This window comes from Aphelocoma coerulescens, chromosome 1 (genome assembly GCF_041296385.1).
Source record: "Aphelocoma coerulescens isolate FSJ_1873_10779 chromosome 1, UR_Acoe_1.0, whole genome shotgun sequence".
NCBI lineage: Eukaryota > Metazoa > Chordata > Aves > Passeriformes > Corvidae > Aphelocoma > Aphelocoma coerulescens.
The window spans coordinates 6,843,661-6,863,787 of NC_091013.1; the positions used below are offsets into that span (position 1 = coordinate 6,843,661).

Genomic DNA, 20,127 nt, shown 5'->3' on the forward strand with positions numbered 1-20,127 from the left:
GAAATCAACAGAAAATAAAGGGGTGCCAAACCTTACAGTAAGGGAAATTCCAAGCAGATAAAATTTTATTTGGAAATAAATCAATTGTCACTCAGAACAGAGAGTTGCATAATAAGGAAATGCTCACCAATGGGCCCTATTTGGTATGCAGTATAAAAAACCAAGGGAACAACACTGAAGGATGAATATAGGAAGCTTCTGTTTCTGCTGAAACCATTTCCTAGCAATCTCTCTAGCTGATTTATGTCTGCTTCAGTGAATGATTTGTAGCAATAATTTGCTGAGCCTGCAGAATGTGCATGATCATAAATGTGAAGGCATAGAAAGTCACAGAACAGACTTTCAAATCTGCCAGGAAAAAAACACTGAAATTGCTGAGAAATACAGTGGCATATCAAGAGCAAAGCTTTCATTTGAGCTCATAGCTGTGTCAGGAACAACAAAAATTATTGGGTAGCCCCAAGAATGGGCAAAAATGGATCAGTTTTTTGATCAAAGAACATGAAGAAAAGTATCCAAATGTAAGTGGCATCACCAAGTCCATTAATGTACTACCAGTGTTTTGCTTTCAGTTTTGGCAGCTACCAATGTGGGGAAGCCAAACTTCTCAGATCATGTCATCAGGAGTCACAGTTAAGTGCTGTTTTATGTCTGCTCAATACCCCAAATGATGAGTAAAATCAGTCCTAATCATTGCAAAAGACACAGATATTTTGCATTCCTTCCTGATTTCACTGTTACTTATTTTGCTGCTGCATCCAAAAATTAGAACACCAACATAGGGAAAATCCCTAGCGTTAAAATAAATTGTTTTTGTAAAAATAAAGTATATTATCTGTTCTACATATATGTATATAGTACAGGTTTTTTAGTTATTTGTTTTATGAATGTATTTTGAGAGATGAGTAAAGCCTAAGTGCTGTAAGCAAAGAGTGCATTATCCCTAGAAGACTGATTGTCATTATTAAGATCATAATTAGCACCACTTAGCCACCTCTAAAGTCATGTAATTCTCTATCTTAATGATACCAACAGAGCTTCTCTAAAATACCCTAGAACACGTCATCTTAAGTGTTACTGTCAGCTGAAATTTTTGCCATTAACTCATCATCTGTGTTGATTAGCACTCTACCCTGCACGCACAAAAATGAGCTTTCCAGGGAGCACCAGAGCCTTTTGCGAAGCCTAAATCGCAAAAATTTGCATTCACACACATTTTAATCCTGCTAATTACAGGGTTAGCACTCTGGGTGGCATGAAGCTGAAATGTGAAAAACTGTGACAAATGAACTCCCCCAGACATCAGACTCAGTAGTTCTGTTGGGAGCCCATTTGTGGGACAACAGTGCACATGGTGTGGAGCAACTTCAGAACTCAGCTGTAGGTGATACTGTATTTTCTAAGAACAGTTTTCTGTTTTGGAACAGACTATCTTAGGCTAAATTTAGGGTCAGCAGTTAATTTATACTGCTAACGATGTTTTTAGATGGTGTTTTGCTTCCCCTTCCCCTTCTCCTCTCCCCACCCAAGGGCTTTTTCAGTCAATGGAAATCATAAAATACCATGTAGCACATGGTATTTGGACAATGTTGCACTCCATCTTCTGGGAAAAAAAAAAGTTCTATAAAATGTTTCAGGCTTTAGAGTATTTTCCTCTGAAACAAATTCCAAACAAACAATGGCAGATCATTGTCTTCAAAGGTTTTATGCAAGAGGAAGGAGAGAAAACTTGTATGCCCAAAGAGCAAGGAAGGGATAACCCAGCCTCCTGCCCAAAGCACATCCAGGGCTTGTCTAGTTTGAATGCACTGAAGGATGGAAAATCCATAAGCTCTGTGGGCTTCAGGGTCTGGCCACTCTCAGACTGAACCCTTTTTTCCTCATACTGAGTTGGCACTGCCTGTGGCTCCAGGTTGTGGGTTTTGCCTCTGTTTCATCACAGCTCTGGGTACTTTTGTGCTTTGGAACTTCACCTGTTGGAGGCATTTCAAGAAGAATTAAAACCATGATGCTGTAGAGTAGGTCTTGAAAGTTAAACATCATGATCCCATGCCCTCAGTGAGTCCCTTAGAGAATATTCCTACAATCCCTTCACCCCTTTCTGGTGCCCCCAAATACAGAGTTATCTAGATCCACGGGAATAGTCCCACCTGGAGATTCACAAACAGATTGTGCAACATGTTGGTAAAAACTGGTTAGAATCAAATTGGTAAACTGTGGATGGCATTGTTGAGTATTAACCTTCATTTTCATAGACTGGGATGCATATTCTTGGTTTTTCCAGATCACTTACTTTCTTCGATGTGTATTCAAAACCATCAGAAAACCATCACCAGTCTGATGGTGCAGAACAGTCTTCACTGGTAAGAAAAATGGTTTTGTACACAAAGATGGCTGTGGCATATTTATTCATCACTGTTCATTTTTACTGGCACGTTTTCAACAGTCCTAGTGATCTCATGCTTCCTGACCAGCTCTATTTCAGGCACTGTGTTGATCTCTAATCTATAAATAAGCACCTTGAAGAAATTATCATCGCTTGTGGCTATTAGCATTTGGTTAGTTCATTTTACCTTATAATCACAACAGAAATTCTCTGATACATAAACACAGACAATAAAGATTCACTGCCCACCCTCTCCTTGACCTGTGTTTCCCTCTCTTTTCCTTACTGAGCATCCCACAAACCTCCTGGTGCAGTGGCTGTCCTGAGTGCTAAACAGTGGCAGTGGGAGGGGATGAGGGGAGTGGGATGCTCTGAGCCAGCCCCCAGCACTGGCAGAGCTTCTGCTCTTCAGCCACTGATTGATGCTGGACCTTCTTATCCACTCTCCATCCCCTACATGGCTCCAATGATCTCAGTTCCTCCACAGCTCTGGATGCAGAAGGCATCATTCTGTGACTGCACTGCATTTGAGGGCCTGGAAACTTTAAGCAGGGGTACCATGAAGGGGGGTGCCGTGAAGATGAATCCAAGCTCTTCTTGGCAATGCCAAGGACAAGAGGCAATGAAGAAAATGATGCCCAGGAAGTTCCACCTGGACATGAGGAAGAATTTCTTTCCTGTGCAGTGACCCAGCACTGAACAGATTGTCCAGAGAGGGTGTGGAGTCTCCCTCACTGGAGATATTCCAGAACAATCTGGACACAATCCTGTGCCATGTGCTCTGGGATGGCCCTGCTTGAGCAGGGAGGTTGGATCAGACTCCCTTCCAACCTGACCCATTCTGTGATTCTGCAGTGGGGAAAACAGGCAACTGCATGCAAGGAGTTTTCTGAAAGCCATGAAAAAAAGGCCAATTACTATGACTTCAGTGTCCCTAGGTAAATCTACCAGAATATATTTAAAATATTAATTCAAATTTCAAAGTGCTCCTTTACACCTGGAAAAAGAAAAACAAAATACAAGCTTGAGAGTTGTTCCCTCAAGAGCAATGCCCTCAGCTACATGCAGTGAAATTTTCTGTTCCCCCAGAGAAACCTGTTATGTTCTCACTGGATAAAGTTTCCCTACCTCAAGATGCCAAAAGATATTTTGACTCTACAGAAACATGGAATAAAATCTGAAGTACTTTTTAGCCACCAAAGAATTAGGTAAATGTTTTCTTTCTTTGCTAGGATACCATCAATAATTTTGTTTTGCAAAATATTTCCAAATCTTTATTTCATTAGGTAATACAACTTAGGGGGGGGGGGTACCAAAATTCAGAAGATAGTTTGAGGAGAATGAATTACCTCATTCCAATTTTTAAAGTAACTTCTCTGCATAATTGTGCAGTCTGACTAAAACACTTATTGATCTTTTATCAGCATCAGACCCTCCTGTTTGTATGTCTCACAATTGTCAAATACTTTTAAATGAAGATAATTTTTCAATTATCTTCAAAATTTGAGCATCCTACTGATGAGCACTGGGCAGGCTTCATCAGTGGGTGAAATACAGCACAAACTTCCAGGTGCCAGAAGCAAGATGTGCCCAGGCAGGTGTCACACAGAGAAGTGGCTGTTTGGTTCAGTGAGGAGAGTTTGCTTCCTGCTGTTAGGAGACCCACACACAGTGCTCCAGAAAGAAGCAGGTGAAGTGCAATAAGCCCATTTTTTCTCCAGACTCAGCCTCCTCCCACACACAGCCTGTCTGAAAGGAAACAATGGTTTTTAGATGTCTGTACAATTTCAGAGCTTGTAATTCCATTACAGCGGCACCAACAGATTTCGGACCACCTCTTGATAAACATCTTCTGAAAGTAAAATGATCACAAAATATAATTGTTGCCTTTAAAAGTGTACAATCCCCCTGTGTGGGAGTGGGGCATTTTTACAGAAGATGTGAAAAGAACATAGCTGCAGATACATCTCCTGCTAATAAAATAAATAGAGGTAATTCAAGATAAAGTTAGCATGTGTGACTAAAAAGATTATGCTGGTAACTTGTTTTTAATTTCTTTAGTTCTCTATTTTTTGTCTTTAATTATGTGCATTAGTTCAAAAGCCAGTGTCAAGACAGACATGAAGTCTTTCCCTTTCTCTCTAATTTATCTTCATGACTCATTTGCCTTCAAACAGAGTGTGTTGTAAGAACTATGAGATAAAATGTATGCACTGACTGCAGTAACAAGGATTAAAAAATATGTATATAGTTGTATTTGCTTTCAAATAAAAGAAGCTCTGAAATGTTTTCAACATTATTTAACATTTATTAAGCTTAACAAGCTTAAGTTAAATAAATCCTTCAGGGACTTTAGTTTGACTGACACTTTCAGGTCCAGTAGAAGCTCCAATATGAATTCGGTAGGGGAGACACTGCAAGGGAGGTCTAGAAGAAGGGCTCCAGGTGCTCCTCAAACCTCTGGAGCTCCTTCATCCCATCCTGATGGGATTTTTGTCCAAGTGTCCTGTAAAGACCCCAAGAAGAGGTGACAGCAAGGAGCAGCCATGGCAGAGCTGCCTGAGCTCTGGAAATGGGGAGAAATTTCTGTGTCTTCTGGACTCAGCCCTTCAGGAGGGCATGGGTTTAACACTCAGCCTGGTCTCTGACTCTCCTTATGGTGTTTCTGAGGGCATATTAAACTGACTTAATTCCATTCTTAGTTTAGTAGCTCCTGTTGATTTGCCCAGACTGCCTTTTCAGGTTTTAGACACCATACGAATGCAAGCACCCTCTGACCTTTAGAGGGGAGGGGTTGGAATTGCACAACGTGTGACCCAGACAGTGAATAGGAATTTATGTGAAGACCTGAACTTTGCCCATGTTGTTTAAAGCACTTGAAGCAGATTTATACTGTGCAGTGTCATTGCTGCTATCAAGTTTTCTCTTTGCCCTTTGCCACCACTATCAGATAATTTTTATGCATCAGGTTTTAAAATTAACTTTCAGTGGTAAGAGCTAAATGTCCCTTTAATTATTAGCTCCATAAAAGAGTGGTTTGTATATAGCTCATGGATTGCTGGTATCATTTGGGGTTAGATCAAAGCCTGTGCAAGAGATAACAGCAATCTGAACATGATACTACCTTTGGAGAACGAGGATTTGTTATAGATCACAGAGCCTGGCTGCAGCTCGAACAGGATTTTAGAAGTAGAACCACCATTATAGGAAGATGGGGAGATGAGTGGAGATCATTAGTGAAGACATCGAAACAGCAAAGATGATTTGATCTGGGAGAGCGAAAAAGCCTGGTAGAAACACCAGCAGGAATAAATAATCTACTTACAGCCATCAAACTCCAGCCAATAACAAAAAAAACAAACATCAAAAGGCTTTGCTACAACTAGATCAGAGAAATTTGTCATGCCTTCTCACTGTCTCAGGTAAAACAGCATTGGGAATCTACAGAAAGCCTCTAAAAAGAAATAAAGGTTGTTCTCCACTGCAAGTCCTGTGCAGGATGCAGTGAGCTGAAGCCATGAGCATGGTTTCATCTCTCTCCTAGATAATTGACCACTTCACTGAACACAGAAAACCCTCAGCACTCCTCCTGAGAAGCAAATTTAGTGCAGGGGTTTGGGAGCTGAACAACCCTTTCTGCCAGCCCACCTCTCCCTGTGCAGCGACCCCAGCACTTTGCAACCAGACCCAGCCCTAAGTTCCACCAGGTAGAAATCAGTCACACAGACACAATTCCCTACCCCTGTCAGGCAGATGAGCTGAGAAAGAGAGGAGTCATCTCCAAGGTGCCATTTCTACTTTTCTTTAAAGTCCTTCACTGGAAGTTACCCTGTAGATGCAGCACATTTTTGTGTGACCCAAGGAATCACGTTCTTGCAGTAAGTAAATAATGTTAATTGCCTGTTTTTCTTTTTGCAAACCTAAATAGAGGATCTCAGATCCCAACATCATGCTCATTCCTAAAACTGTCTTAGAGGGAAGTACATCCTTTTTCCTCACACAATCACTCAAATTTGGATGATCAATTATTAGAAATTGGCCAGAGCAATGAATTAGCAGATTTTGTTATTAAGAACTGTTAATAAATTGGTTAAAGTTAAATTCATGAGGATTGTTTGCAACTTCACTGACCTCTGGTGTAATTATACTGTCTCAGCAGTATTTATGATAGTGACTACTGCTTATCTGGTGATATCAAATATTCTCTAAAATAATATTGATTACTTCTGCTTCATACAACTTAGTAACATATTAAACTTTTTGACTGCTTCAGAGAAAAAATGTCTTAATCTGGATCTAAATTTAAGAAGCCCCTCAAACTGAAAGTAATCTCTGATCAAATCTGTCAACGTGCTTCCTGTAAAAGAAAAAACAGAGTGCACCCTGTGATGAAATCCATCAACACCACCTTATGCAGTTTCTCAGAGCTCTGTTTAGCAGTAGTCACCACCAGCTTAATAAAACAATTCCATCCAGCCCCAGAAGGAAAATGGAAGTCTCTGCCTACACATACTTTCTTGATTAATAAATGTGGGTGCAGCATTCACCTGCACAGAGCAGGCAGTGTGAGCCTGCAGGGTCTCAAAGGGTTATCCACAACATGAGCAGAGCAAAGCAATCACAGCTCAATTTGTAGTGCCAGGGCAGCAGAGAGGGAGGACAGGAGAGCTGCTCTCAAACTGAGCTGCCTGCTCTTTGGAACAGAGATTTATCTCGAGCCAAAATGCCCAGCACAGATGTGAGATTTGCAGCAGAGGGAGGCAGCTGTGTTTGTTCTGCCTTTGGCATGCACTCCAGGACAGGGCTGCACTTCTGGGCCAGCACAGGTGCCCCGACAGGGTGGCAAAGTCCTTGCTGTCACCAGCCCGTGAAGCTGCTCATTCCTCCACAGAGCTGGGAGAGTGGGAAGCAGCAGCAGGCAGGTTTGCAGGTATCTTGTGCTCCTGAGTCATTAGAAAAATACATTGCCTGTTGTCTCTCCTCTTAATGAGTCATTTAAGAGACAGGGAGATTGGTGCAATTTTCCAAATATTTTTTGAGGTATTTCTGAAGGAACTGTCAAAGTGGTTTTCATTCCTGTGAGGAGCATTATGAGCCACAGGTGTCATTATGAGTTCAACCCTCATCTTACACCTGTGAGAAGAGGCCTGAGGGAGAAAACACACATGGGAGTGTACATTTACTTTGTGTTGGCAGGACTGAAGCTGCCTGATGCCAGTCTGGACAGGCATGGCTCCATCAGCAGTGTCCACCAGGGCTACTTCTCCCCAGAAAACCCTTCTGCCCACCAGTCTGGGCAGCCAGTGCCAGGGAGGCAGCAGGGACAGGGGACAGCATTGTCAGTCCAGGGTGACAATTCCCACCCCAGGGTTTTGAAGTGTAAGCATCTGGCTGATTCACAGCTCCTTCTTGTGTGTCTGCAATGCATTAAAAGGGGTCTGGAAGAAAACAGTGTCTCCAAAATACGATTTCTGCCCCTCTAATGAAGCTTGTGACTTCTCCACCTGCTGCAGAGTCTGGGGGCTGCAGCACAGGCTGAAGTGCTCAGCCAAGGCACAAGGTAAAAGCACCATCAGCAAGAACTCTGACTGTGGATCTCACTTCATATTTTTCTGTACTCTAGTTTCTCTTTCTGGACTTTTTCTCTTTTCTGCATTACAGAGCCACCTGAGACAAGTCCCTGCAGCTTCACCAGCCTCTAGTAATTGGGGGTGCCTGCCTTGCCTAATGCAATGCCTCAGTGTAAAGATAATTTCTGTGTATCAACTGTACAGTGCTTAAGTAAGCAAATATCTTATTTGGTGCTCTTTGGATCTTGACTTCTAGCAGGTTTGAATTTTGCTATCTTGAACATCATAGAGTTATCAGAAGGGACCTACAGCAATAAACAATTCATTGTGCTTGCTCTCCAGTGTGAAAGTACGTTTTCTGAACTGTGAGAACCTCCTATATGTGAGGTTTCATATCTGCCTGAACCTTTTATCTGCAGGACGTTTTGGAGGTGTGGAAGTTTACACAGTGGTGAATCATGGAGTCCTTTGAAAGGAGAATTTTACTTCCTCTGCATTTTGACTGGCTTTCAGATATATTTTCAAAGAAACAATACCTAGATATATTTTTTTTTCCTCTGAAAACATTTATGTGGTGAGGGAATGACTACCAACAGGAGACTCCTGGCAAGAGAATGAATAAACAGAGGTATGATAAAGTATTAAGTGTACACTTCCTGTGTATTTGTGGGCTAGGACATGGGTATTAGTGTGAGCAACTCCCAGAACACTTTGTTATATATTTTTCTATGTTTTTTTCTATGCCTATTTAAACCACCAGCTTGTTTTAATTTTAAAAAGCTCGTCTTTACTAGTTTATGTCTGCCATCTCCTCATACTCCATATATGTCTGAGGTGTGCTGATCACATTCAGATCTCTTACTGACTAATCTGATGGGAAATAATATATTTTATTAAATATTCTTCTATCAGGACTGTGGTGCTAGATCTTTTTATCCTATTTTTCACAGAAGAAAAATATCTGTTCATGTGTCATGCCATGAAATTTAGATATTTATGGAGTAAAACATATTGATTATCTGCATTCTTTTTTCTTTGTTTGTTTGTTTTAATGGAGTTTCCCTCTGCTGGGAAAAAAAAAAAAGCCACAGTGTAGCAGCCAAGGGCAAGGAAAAGAGGTTGCAGGCAAGGGTGACAGAGCTGTTCCTTTCTGACAGAGCAGGTGCTGACCCACAGGGTGTGCTGACTGCTGGGCTCCACCTCTCCAAGCCTGGAGAAAAAGCTGGATCTCCTGCTTGCATGGCTTTAGCTTAAGCACCCAGGTGGAGCAAACAGTTTCAAGCCTCCTGTACATGAAAATACATTACTAATTTATTTCTAAGATACCCATAATCAAAAGAACCTCTTGTTGTCAGGCTGAGTAAGGAGGGAGTGGCTCTGAGTGCAATGCAGCTCTCCTGATTCATCTAATGAGAAGACATTTAGGTTGTCAGTACAGTTCAGGGAGGGGGGTGTATTTCGCAGGCATAATTTATTCTGCTTAAATTGTATTTAGAGGTAAATGTGTAACAGTGGCAGGCAATATAAATACACAAAAAAAAAATACAGAAAAAATACAGAAAAAATAAAAGCTTTTCTTTGGAGAAAACCGTAACTGGAAAGGAAATGACATGGAGCAGATGAGTTCCTGTGCAGCATGCAGGGATGCTGTCCCCAGGTTCACTGCAGAATGGAGAAGGATGAGATGCATGAGCACAAGAGACAGGATCAGGGCTCCTACTTATGTTTTTATGCACTTCAGTGCTTCTTTGGCGTAGCTGAGACTTGCAAAGGGAATTCTAGAGATCCCAAGAGACAAATCTCCCATTCTATCATCCCCAAGACAGATGTGCTGACTGTATTTGTTCCTTCTGGGAAATTTCCTCCTGAGCCCATCACTAAGTTTGTCTAAATGAAAAAAGATCACCTGGATTTTAGTTTGAGACATGTGGACAGCTCAGGTAACAATCTATCTTTCATGCTTCTAGTTTGACCTGCATTTTGATGGTTGCTAAAATTGCAGCACAAAATCTCTCAGACAGGAGTATGTGCAGCGAGCTCTTGACAGTGACGAGCCAAAATCTCCTTCTCATTCCCAGATCCTTTACAAAGGAATCATGTACATGTAATTTATTTTTTTTTATTCATACACAAGTGTACACACATGAGCACACAGAATCCTTAAGGCTCAAGCACACCTCAGCCTCTGCTCATCAGGAATTTAGAATAAACACAGTTCACATGCTAAGGCTACTTCCACAATCCGTTACACTAGAAGCTGGCAAAGCCTTTAGAATGAAAATGCTAATTCAGAAAAGGAAAAACCTATTAAAAATAAACCAAAGCATTAACAAACAGAATATTTAGGAAGCTCACAAATGTGTTTTCTGACTACCTAGCAGCAATCCATTCCAGAAGGCAGCAGGTATTTTTAAGCACCTGTGAAAGAAATAGAAATAAAAGGAGTGAGGAATTTTTCTGTTGTAGATATGGTGGCATAAATACAGAAAACCTCAAAATCCTGGAGTACGTGTTAAGAATTAACTGATAACTTTAATTTCCTAAAAGTAATTTCTGAATTTTATGAATTTTTTTAGCAGTGGATGTACTTTTTTTAGTACAGATAATGTAGCAGTTAGCTGAACTTCTTTTTTTTTTCTTTCCATGAATAGCAGGTAGGTGCCTGCAACACCTACTGCAAAAGCAGAAAGGCAAGAAAAAAAACCCCAATTTTCCTAAACCTTTCTGGTTTCTGAAGATTGTATGGGATAGGAAGGGCTGAAATCTAATTACGCAGTTGGTTATTCAAAACTAATTTAAATTATGCAGTGCCACAGGGAAGCCCATTTTCTTGTGCAGTTTGGCAAACACAGTTCATGGCACAGGTTTGATCCTGTGAGAGGGACAAGCCTGCTTTGGGGACAGCCCGTGGCCGCTGCTGAGCCCTCGCAGCAGCTGTTGCAGAAGCAGATGTGCAGCCCTGGTGGGAGTGAAACGCTGTGGGTGAATCCACTCAAACTGACACAAAGCCAGGCCTTATGACAGTTTCAACCTTTGATAAAGGCCATAGTTCTCCCTCATTACTTTGCATTTTCATGCATCGCTGGCCACAGTCTGTCTGGTTAGGATGGGATATAAAAACTGAGATACTACGAGGATGGCTCTTCTCACAAGAACCAGCATCCACTTTTCCCCCAGAGGTGTAGCAGCTCCAAGCAGTGGGGCTGGTGAGAAGGAGGAGGATGGGGGGTGACCATCAGAGACACCTAAGGCCACAGGGAGAGTCTGCATCCTCTTGTAACTCCTTCTCACCATGCTCTGGGAGTGCTGTCAGGAGTATTTTTGAAGCCCAGCTGACTGTGTGTGTGACATCCTCCTTGCCCAACTACTCCAGCCCATCTGACATTTTGTAACCCCTGAGAAATGACCTTTCCATAGCTCAGCAGCCCCTCTCCAGCTGCCCATGAGGGCAAGGCTGAAGCCATGTGCTGATGTTTATGCTTGATGACCAGAGGTGTAGTAGGCAGGTGACAGAAGGGAACAACATGGGCAGTGGGTACCCCCAAATCATGGGGTATACCTGGTCTTATTCTCACAGTTTCCAGGATTGTGGGTAGCATATATCCAAGCACCAGCAGACGGGCCCTGTTAAAAAGAAAAATTGGCTTAAAACTGTTTGGAACAAAGGAGAACCATAGAAAGAAAAGAAGTATTTGTGCTATTTGTTTTGCTGTTTTAGCGAAGCTACAGGTGCAATTTCTTCTCTGCAGCTCTGGACACCAGAAGCTCACTCCTTCAAAACCAACAGAATCCAAGATTTCCATATAATCTTAAGGACCTGCAATCTTAAGCTTTAAAGACAAAGTGTCATAACCGTGGGATTTTTGGTGGAGGCAGAAGAATTGACAGTTTTACATCTCAGTTGTATGGAAAATCCAACAGTTGTAGTAACTTTGAGAAAAGCACAGAGAAAGAAATCCTGAGATTTCAGTGGTTGTTTTCCTTATTCTTGTCTTTCTACAGTCAGGCCTGAGGCAGCTGGTAGAAAACCACAGCATTTCCAGTAGTATATTTATCATTTCTGTCCAAGCATAATGGTTTATATAAAAATGTATGGCACCCTCAGGAACAAGCTTCTGGAGACAAGATGTTTTATGACAATTAGAAATACAGACCTCCTTCCACACCTAAATACTGCTTGTACTAATACTCTCCTGTAGTAAATGCTTTCCCTCTTTTTCTTTCCACACCAAAACACAGGCTGGGTGACATATGAAGTATCTGCACGATGTTTGCAAATAAGTTATGCAAAATCCAGTTGATGCACACTGTTGGCTCTGTAAGATGTGGTATAAACCAGGTGGTGCTTTCCTGACAGACAAACTGCAGGTTATCTCCTGTGGATGCTAAAAAGCAGGAGCAGAGGAATTTTCCAGCTGCTGAAGCATTTTGTGAAGTTTTGCTTTCTCATGCTTTAGCTGAGAAACAGTGAAAGATAGTTTTGTAAACTAACTCTCTATCTTGCACCTGCACAGTCTTGTTTTGGTTTACCAAAGAAAATATTTTGGAATAGGCATCCTAGCATTCAGCCAATCACTCTGGGAGGTGTATGGTCCAGCAGCCAATAATGTCATGTCTCTATTGTGAACCAAATTATATAAATGAGGTGATGATTAATTAAATAATTCCATTTTCCTGGAATTCCGTGTGGTGATTATCGCCGTCCCTGGGGACAACAGCAACATCCTCCCAGCAAGGTCAGACTGCCAAGTCCCCTGGACACTGAATATGTCACTGTTCTCATTTACCTCCTTGTCCCTTACCTGCTCTTCACTCAGTGCTGGGGGACAGGAGCCTGCTGGGTGCCACACTCCTCTTCCAGGGCACCATGATGGGGACCAGGACATGATGCTGTCCTGTACAAATGCCATGGGACTGGGATGGAGGACAGGTCCACCAGGCTGGTATTACCCCATGAAGTGCTACTGCCATGGGTTTGGCCCCACTTTGGTGTGGGACTCCTTTTCCCAAGCCTCATGAACACTGCACAGACCAGAGGAGGAAAGTCCCACAGCCACCAGCATCTTCTCCTCCAGGTGCTCCAGCACCCAGACCAGAGGCGATGGCCCAGGCACAGGAGAAGAGCTGCTGGGGAAAGTGAGCCAGAGATGGAGTTCCATGTCTGTTTCTGTTTGAACTCATCAAACACTGTGAGTCACAGAAGTGGAACCACCTTTCTGAGGCTGTTGATCTCACCAGAAGCACTGCACATGGCTGGCCTTTGCATAACATTTTAACTGAAATAATGACACTGAACTCCATCGCTTCAGTGACGTTTATAGGAGGCATTTTGAAAACATGGCAATAAGCAGGAATGTGACAGACTTCATATTCTTAACCATGCCAGAAGGGTTTGTATCTATGAAGATTTAGCCCAAATAATGAAATTTCCCAAGGGAACTTACAATCTCAGTTTTATCTGGAGACAAAAAGAGAAGAAGGTGTGTGCTCCTGTGACAGCCACCACTGCAGCTGAGACAGCAGTGGCTTACATGTAGATACTCGGAGATAAAACTATAAGCTGGCTAAGCTTAACCTAAAGAATTAACATCGGGGGCTGTAGGTGCTCCTTGTAAAAGACCTTGAACAGTGGATTACAAATATTTCAAAGGCTAAGAAAAGTAACATTCCTGTGATCCAACAGAGCTGGCTTGAATTAATTCTCCTGCTTCCAAAACACGAATAAAAGGCCTGGTGGCAATCCCCAACCATCAATTAAAAGCAAAGAAGGTATCTAGTCCTGAAAGGTGACAATAGTCACACAGTAACAGGCACTCCACTGCCTCGTTCTCTCCAGCTTCTGGTACTTGACTCCCACATTCGGAGAGAGATTTTTCATCAGGGCCTGTCGTGATAGGACAAGAGGAAATGGTTTTAAACTAAAAGAGAGTGGATTCCAATTAGATATAAAAAAGAAATTTCTCATGATGAGGGTGGTGAAACACTGGAACCAGTTGCCCAGAGAAGTGGTGGATCCCCCATCCCTGGAAACAGTCATGGTCAGGTTGGACAGGGAACTGAGCAACTTGATCTAATTAAAGATGTCTCTTCTCGTTGAAGGGGGTTGGACTAGATGGCCTGTAAAGATCCATTCCAACCCAAATAATTCTGTGATCAGGCTGGACTGTGAGATTTTCCATCTTGGTAGGTACTCAGTCCCATCCTGGGATTTCCCTGCTTGCCCAGGAATAGACATGCAAAGTAGATGAGAGCTCTATTAACACTGAATACCTCTGGAGAAGTAGAAGATGGCACCTATTTTTTTAAGTCAGGGGCTTTCAAGAGCAGTAAAATGAAAAGAAAAAAATGCACTCTGAGAAAGCAACGGATCAAATTTTTTGTTTAAGCATTTCACTCTCTGAGGCACAAAACTGGAAGACAATATTTTTGATGATTTCCCCAGCCTCGGAGCTTGTCTGACTGTCCCTCTTCATTTACCAGAGCTACCCTCTGGCTTATGTAGCCTGTCTGCCATTTGCAGTGGACTTACACCCCCTCAGCAGAGGAAAGTGCTGTCCCTGCTCCTCAGCAGCCTCCCCTTCCCACCCTGACAGCTGCTCTTCCCAGAGACTCAGTGACTCCTCTGGCACCAGCACCTTTGGAATCTCCCCTTTCCTCTTCCTCTCTCCTCCTCTCACAACTTCTGTCAGGCTGATTTGGCGGGGGCTGTTTCCTGATTAATTTTGGGCAGGGTGTGTCTTCACAAACTGGATCGGGGGTGGATTAGACCATCTCCACCCCTCCCTCCCGAGCAGACTTCTTAGGGATGCAATTTGTTGAGTGGTGAGCAAGCTGTGAGCAAGGGGGGCACTGCCCCTAATAGGAGGGCAGCCTATGGGATGCCCTGGGCACTCTGTCCCTAAACCCCGTAGGAAAGCCTCTCCAAGGAAAACAGCTGAGTTGGGTCTGGGGGAGCCACCTCCTGCAGCACCCAGCTGCTGAGCAGGCTGTCACCTGGCTCCATGCCACCTCTGACAGCCTGCCTGGAAAAGCCAAGGCATTTTCTTTCCTGATGGGTCACTTCTCAGCTGTGAAAGATGTCCTCCAGCACAGGAGCACACAGCCCCTTGCCTGATGGATAAGGAATGGGACTTTATTAACAAGGCTTTTCTGCTGAGACTTTTGAAATACAGTAAAGGCACCAGCATCTTCCTTGCTGCTTAGCTGGTGCCAGAATAGTAAAATTCCAGAGCTGTACTGAATCTTTAACAACTCTCCTGGACTTCAAGCTCAAATTAAGATTTTAGACATTAACAGACATGATGTTTATTTCTTTGCTTCCTTTTTTCCCCTGCCCTCCAGGTATACTAACATATTCAAACTTCCCCAACTGAGCTCTTGCTCGAAGCCAAATCACATAAGAAGTATTGAAACCCAAAATTGCACCATCTCTTTTAAAAGATGTCCCAGCTTCTAATGCCACAAGAACTTTAGAAGTGTTCGTGTCTTTTGAAAGATCTGATGTTTTTTTCCCTCTTGGGCAGTCTCTAGGAACTTGTGCTTTTAAGATTGTTACTGGACAACAATCTATAAAGACAGCAATGCTCTGGGGGCATTTCTTACTCCTGAGTCCCACGCATTCATGGACTGCAGCACCCTGAAGCAGAATATTCCCTCACAGGGTGGGTCTGACCAGCCTCCAATATCATTGACTGAACCCCACTCTAAATTGAGTATTTAGTTCCTGTAGATTAAAAAAAATATGTTGTTTCTGTGTTGGACATTATTTTACAACTTCAATGTGCTCTAAGATAAACCTCCTGCAAAGTGTTTAATATTGACAGAGACTGTCTGGGGATATTGTAGGCTGATGCTGTGAGATTTGCACAGTCCCACTAATGGATACTCCAGGACAATGAAGGCTGCAGACAAGAAGAAATTAACTGGGTTTGGCTGGAGGTGGGCTCTGTCCCAGAACCTCAGCACTCCCCCTGGCCAGGGAAATTGTGTGGAACTGGACAGGGGCACCTGGCATGGCCAAGCTGCAGCTGCTGCAAGGTGTGAGGAGTGAATGGAGAGAGACAAGAGCAAGGATAAGGGTCTGGAGAAGGAGTTGTGGGCAAGCACAGGAAGCTGGCTGGCCATTTCTGCCAGGTTATCTTTCAGTGCTGAGAGAAATTAGTGGTTCCCCTGGGGAGGGAACAAAGAACTACTTTTCACATCCAGATTTCTGTATTTCATGCCTGGTCAGTTAAATTGTTCTAATCTCCTGTTTTGAGGTTCTTGGTAATGTTTGATTTCTAGGGAGAGGTCTGTTTGGGATTACCAGGTGTAAATGGGCATTTGCCAGGCTATGCTGAAACAAGTCATTAGCTAACTGAGAAAAAGTATTCTGTGAAACAAAATTCAGGTCTACATTTCCAACAGGGCAAGCTGTTCATGCAAGAGGACAGCAAGATTCATAGAGGTTGGTTAAAGGCGGGGAGATTAGGGAAGAGCTTAGAAAAAGCTGGCACATTATCTGGTGTGCACATCTCAAATGCTTCAGCACTGCAGAAGCATTTTGGGAAATGGTTGCTCTCATACCTGTTGAACTAAAGAAGAGTCCTCTCCTTTTCTTAGCTTTGGCACTGGGCATGGAAATTATGCTGTGCTGGCCTGTGAGTGTGGGGGGACTCATCTGCTGAAAATCAAAGCACAGCCACGCATCTGCACTGAGTCCCCACACAGCAAACATTAGGATGCCTGTGGGGTTTCTTCCTCGCTCAGGAGAGCACAAGGTAAAGAGCAGAGCAAGGAAAGACATGTCCAGGACGTTCTGGATTAGCTGCAGTCTCATCACTGAGTACAGTGACAGCTGTGGAGCAATGTCTCATTAATGCAGGATCAGGTTCTTGCAGGTGCCCTCTCCTCCTCAGCTCCTTGGTTTGGGCTCACACAGGAGCAGTCCCCACCTGGGCTGGCAGAGCTGCTCCCTGGGACCAGGTGTTTGGCATCTGATTGCTGCAGCAGAGAACACCTGGGGTCCCACATGCTCCATGCTAATTGTTGCTAATGAATTGCTGAACTAAAAAGGCCTGAACTCCATAATTTGGATCAATGTCCACTATTCATTAATCAGTGGACACCACCAATAATTTCAAGCTTCATTAGGCATGCAGTTATGCTGAAACCCCTATTTCTCATGCATAACTTGGACTACCAAGAAAAGGGAGTAATGCAGAAGAAAACCAAAGCCTCTGACTTTGTGTAAAGCCTTTGACTTTGCCCAAAGCAAAAATGCCTCTGTGGCAAAAGAATGCAGAGATCAATAAAATATTCCACAGCTGTAGCCAAGCTGGGGCTTAAGATACAAGCAAAAGTACTAATGATGGAGATTCCTTGTTTAATTGAGCAAAGAAATGAGTGGAAACCCCAACAAAAACTGCACCAACATCAGTAAGTGTAGAGGTGCTTTGTGTTGGCCAGTTGGTTTGTCTCTTGCAGCTGATATGCTCCTGTGAGGACATGGACTGAAGGTTGGTCAACCTTGTTTGATGATTGGCCTCTGTTGAAAGGAGTTGTGAGGGGACAAGGAGAGGTCAGAGCTAAAGGGCAGTGGGAGCTCTAGAGACATGGCTAGCTCATGCAAAATTTGTTTGGCATTACTTCCTGAATTCTTCTGCTGGAATTAATAAGATGGACTGTGACAGAAAGGTTTCCTTAAACCAGCATCACACCACATCTAGTGGGCACAGGGGTAGAAATAGAGGCAAAATAAAGCAGGTTGAGAGAAGGCATGGTCTGACACAGTTGCTAGTGGAGTCCTTTTCTGAAATAAGAAGGAACAGGGTGAGATTTTCTATCTGTTTTAGGAGAAGATATGCTGGGCAGTTAAAACAAGATTGCAACCCTACCTCTCCAGTGCTGGCAAAGAGACCTGAAACAATCTGTCAAGCAAATGCTCTCAGAGAAGATCATCAGGAAGATGGGAAGTGATGAAGCTGAGAAGCTGACCTGAGACCTTCTTTTGGCCTTTACCAATGACTGGCCAAATTATTGCTTTGGTATTTTAGTTGCCACTACCTCTGCAGAGGCCTGATATCTGCTATTAATTCTCCCTGTACAGGGTGAGGGAGGATTTTGCTGTGGATATCACACACATGCTGAGGCAGAGCCCAGAGCTCTATGGAAAAACTTGCTAAGGTAAATTATTTAGGGAATCTTAGAAATTACAGTTGAAAATTGCTTTTACTTCTGAAATTTCCATCACTACATCCAAGGCTTAGCACACAAACGTGTCATGGGTCAAGAAACACCCTCACTTATTTTCCTTAACACTGGCTTTGAAGCTTTTGTGTCAGGGCTTTTGTGACTGGTGACTCCTGGCATTGGAGAAGCTGGAACAACAGGCACAGATCAGAGAGCTGGACAGTCTGAAAAGCCCATTTCTAAACTAGGAAGACAAATTGAGTCTATTTTTTGGGCCATATGGTGTCCACAGAATAACAAATTAGATGTCTTTTAAGTGTCAAATTTCATTATTTTGGATAGATACTTGGTAATTTATGTTTAATGTTGTGAAAAATACGAAAAAAATAAACCACCTGTGGAGTATGCACACATATACCTAAACAGAGTCAAGATGATCAGATTTAAAATATTAAAGAATAATAAAAAAGGGATTCGGGTTTGCCAAGTCTTTTATCCTTTTGTCCTATTATCTTTCTTATGGTGACCTCCCAAGCCTCTTTTTCTCTCTTGGTCTATATTTTCACCTAAAGTGCAGATCCTGGCACTGAGTGTGGGGAAAAGCAGCTTCACCAGCTTCACCTTTTGTAGATACACATTGTGGCAAAGGACAATTTTTAAAGTGAGGACATGATTACAAAGCTATGTTAACAACTATTAAATAAACTCTTGTAAGGATTTGGAGCAAAATTGGAAGGACTGAGTCAGCAAACAGCCACTAATGCAAATGCCCTTAACTTTGCTTTTCTTTCCCTGAAATCAAAAGAAGCGTGTGTGGACTGAAAGCCCTTTGCTGCACTGAGCCTATTAAAGGAATCACAAAATGTCCAGGTCTACTTCACTGTATCAAGCAGGAGAGAGGGAAAGTGATAATGAACACCAAAGAGACTGAGACAGGGAAAACAGAATGTAAAGGTTCACATAGAGGTGATCAGGAGCTCACTGCTCCCTCTGCTTATCCAGAAAATATGGACTCTATGGATAATCACCACATGCATTTGCTGACTTTTGTTTCCCAAACATACCAAAGTGTGCTAAAATGAGAATATATAGCAATAATTACATCCACAGTGGGCTGGAAAGTGGGAGCTTTTTAACCTTGCACCACAGAAAAGCTGCAGGTGAGATTTTAGTCTGGAGGCAGGATGGGGCAGGGCCCAGAAGAGTGTGGTGAGTTCTCCTAAATTTTTAAGGAGAGTAATTTATTTAGTGGCCACAAATGTCTGGGACATGTCTTTTATTTTTTGTTCAAAACCCTTCCTCTTCTGTACACTTTGAATCCCTTTCTCTAAAATGGATCAGCCCAAATGCACACAGATGTTCTCTGGACCAGGTAAAACAAAATATTGGTGCTTTTCAACCAGGTGGAAAGCTGACATTCCTGATGAACTGAAGAACTGGGAGCTTGAGAAGCAATGCTGAGAAGCCCCCAGGAGGGTCTTAGAGAAACCACATTTTGCAATGGGAATCCTGGATGCACAAAACTACGTTTATTTATTTATGCAAATACACAATTTATAGCCACACTGGTGATTTGTTGTTCAGCTGTACAGTGATTAGGCAGAGCAATAGATTTTAACCAGAGTGTCAGCTTGAGTCTTTGCTACCTCTCCTTGGCCATTATATCTAACAGTGAAGACACTGAAATAAATTGTTACTGCCTCTGATATGCAATAAAGTCCTTGGGAAGAGCCTCTGCACTTGAGGAGGGTTTCCTACACTGACAAGTGTTTCGACTGGAGCTGTTTCTGTGGTGCCTTCTTACCCCTTACATTTGGGAAAAAATAACTCAGTGTAAAATGCTCACAGGTCCCTCTAGTGCCATGGTTAAATCTTCCAGACCTTTGTACTAATGCTCATTAATTTTCTGCCTATCATCCTTCCAAGACCAGCAGCTCTGCCGTGTTTTTTCTTCACAGTGCCCGAACTGCTGTCAAGCTCCAAGGAACAGCTGCACAGATG

At 42.8% G+C, this 20,127-nt stretch overlaps 1 long non-coding RNA gene across 1 annotated transcript; it reads right to left on the reverse strand.

Annotated features, from left to right (window-relative positions):
* Positions 1 to 10,216: 10,216 nt before the first annotated feature.
* On the reverse strand, positions 10,217 to 16,752 carry LOC138117784 (uncharacterized). Its single transcript, XR_011154858.1, has 3 exons — positions 16,522 to 16,752; positions 11,516 to 11,580; positions 10,217 to 10,374 (listed from the first exon to the last, which is right to left on the reverse strand). It is a non-coding gene; the product is annotated as an uncharacterized lncRNA (long non-coding RNA).
* Between the last annotated feature and the right edge of the window lie 3,375 nt (positions 16,753 to 20,127).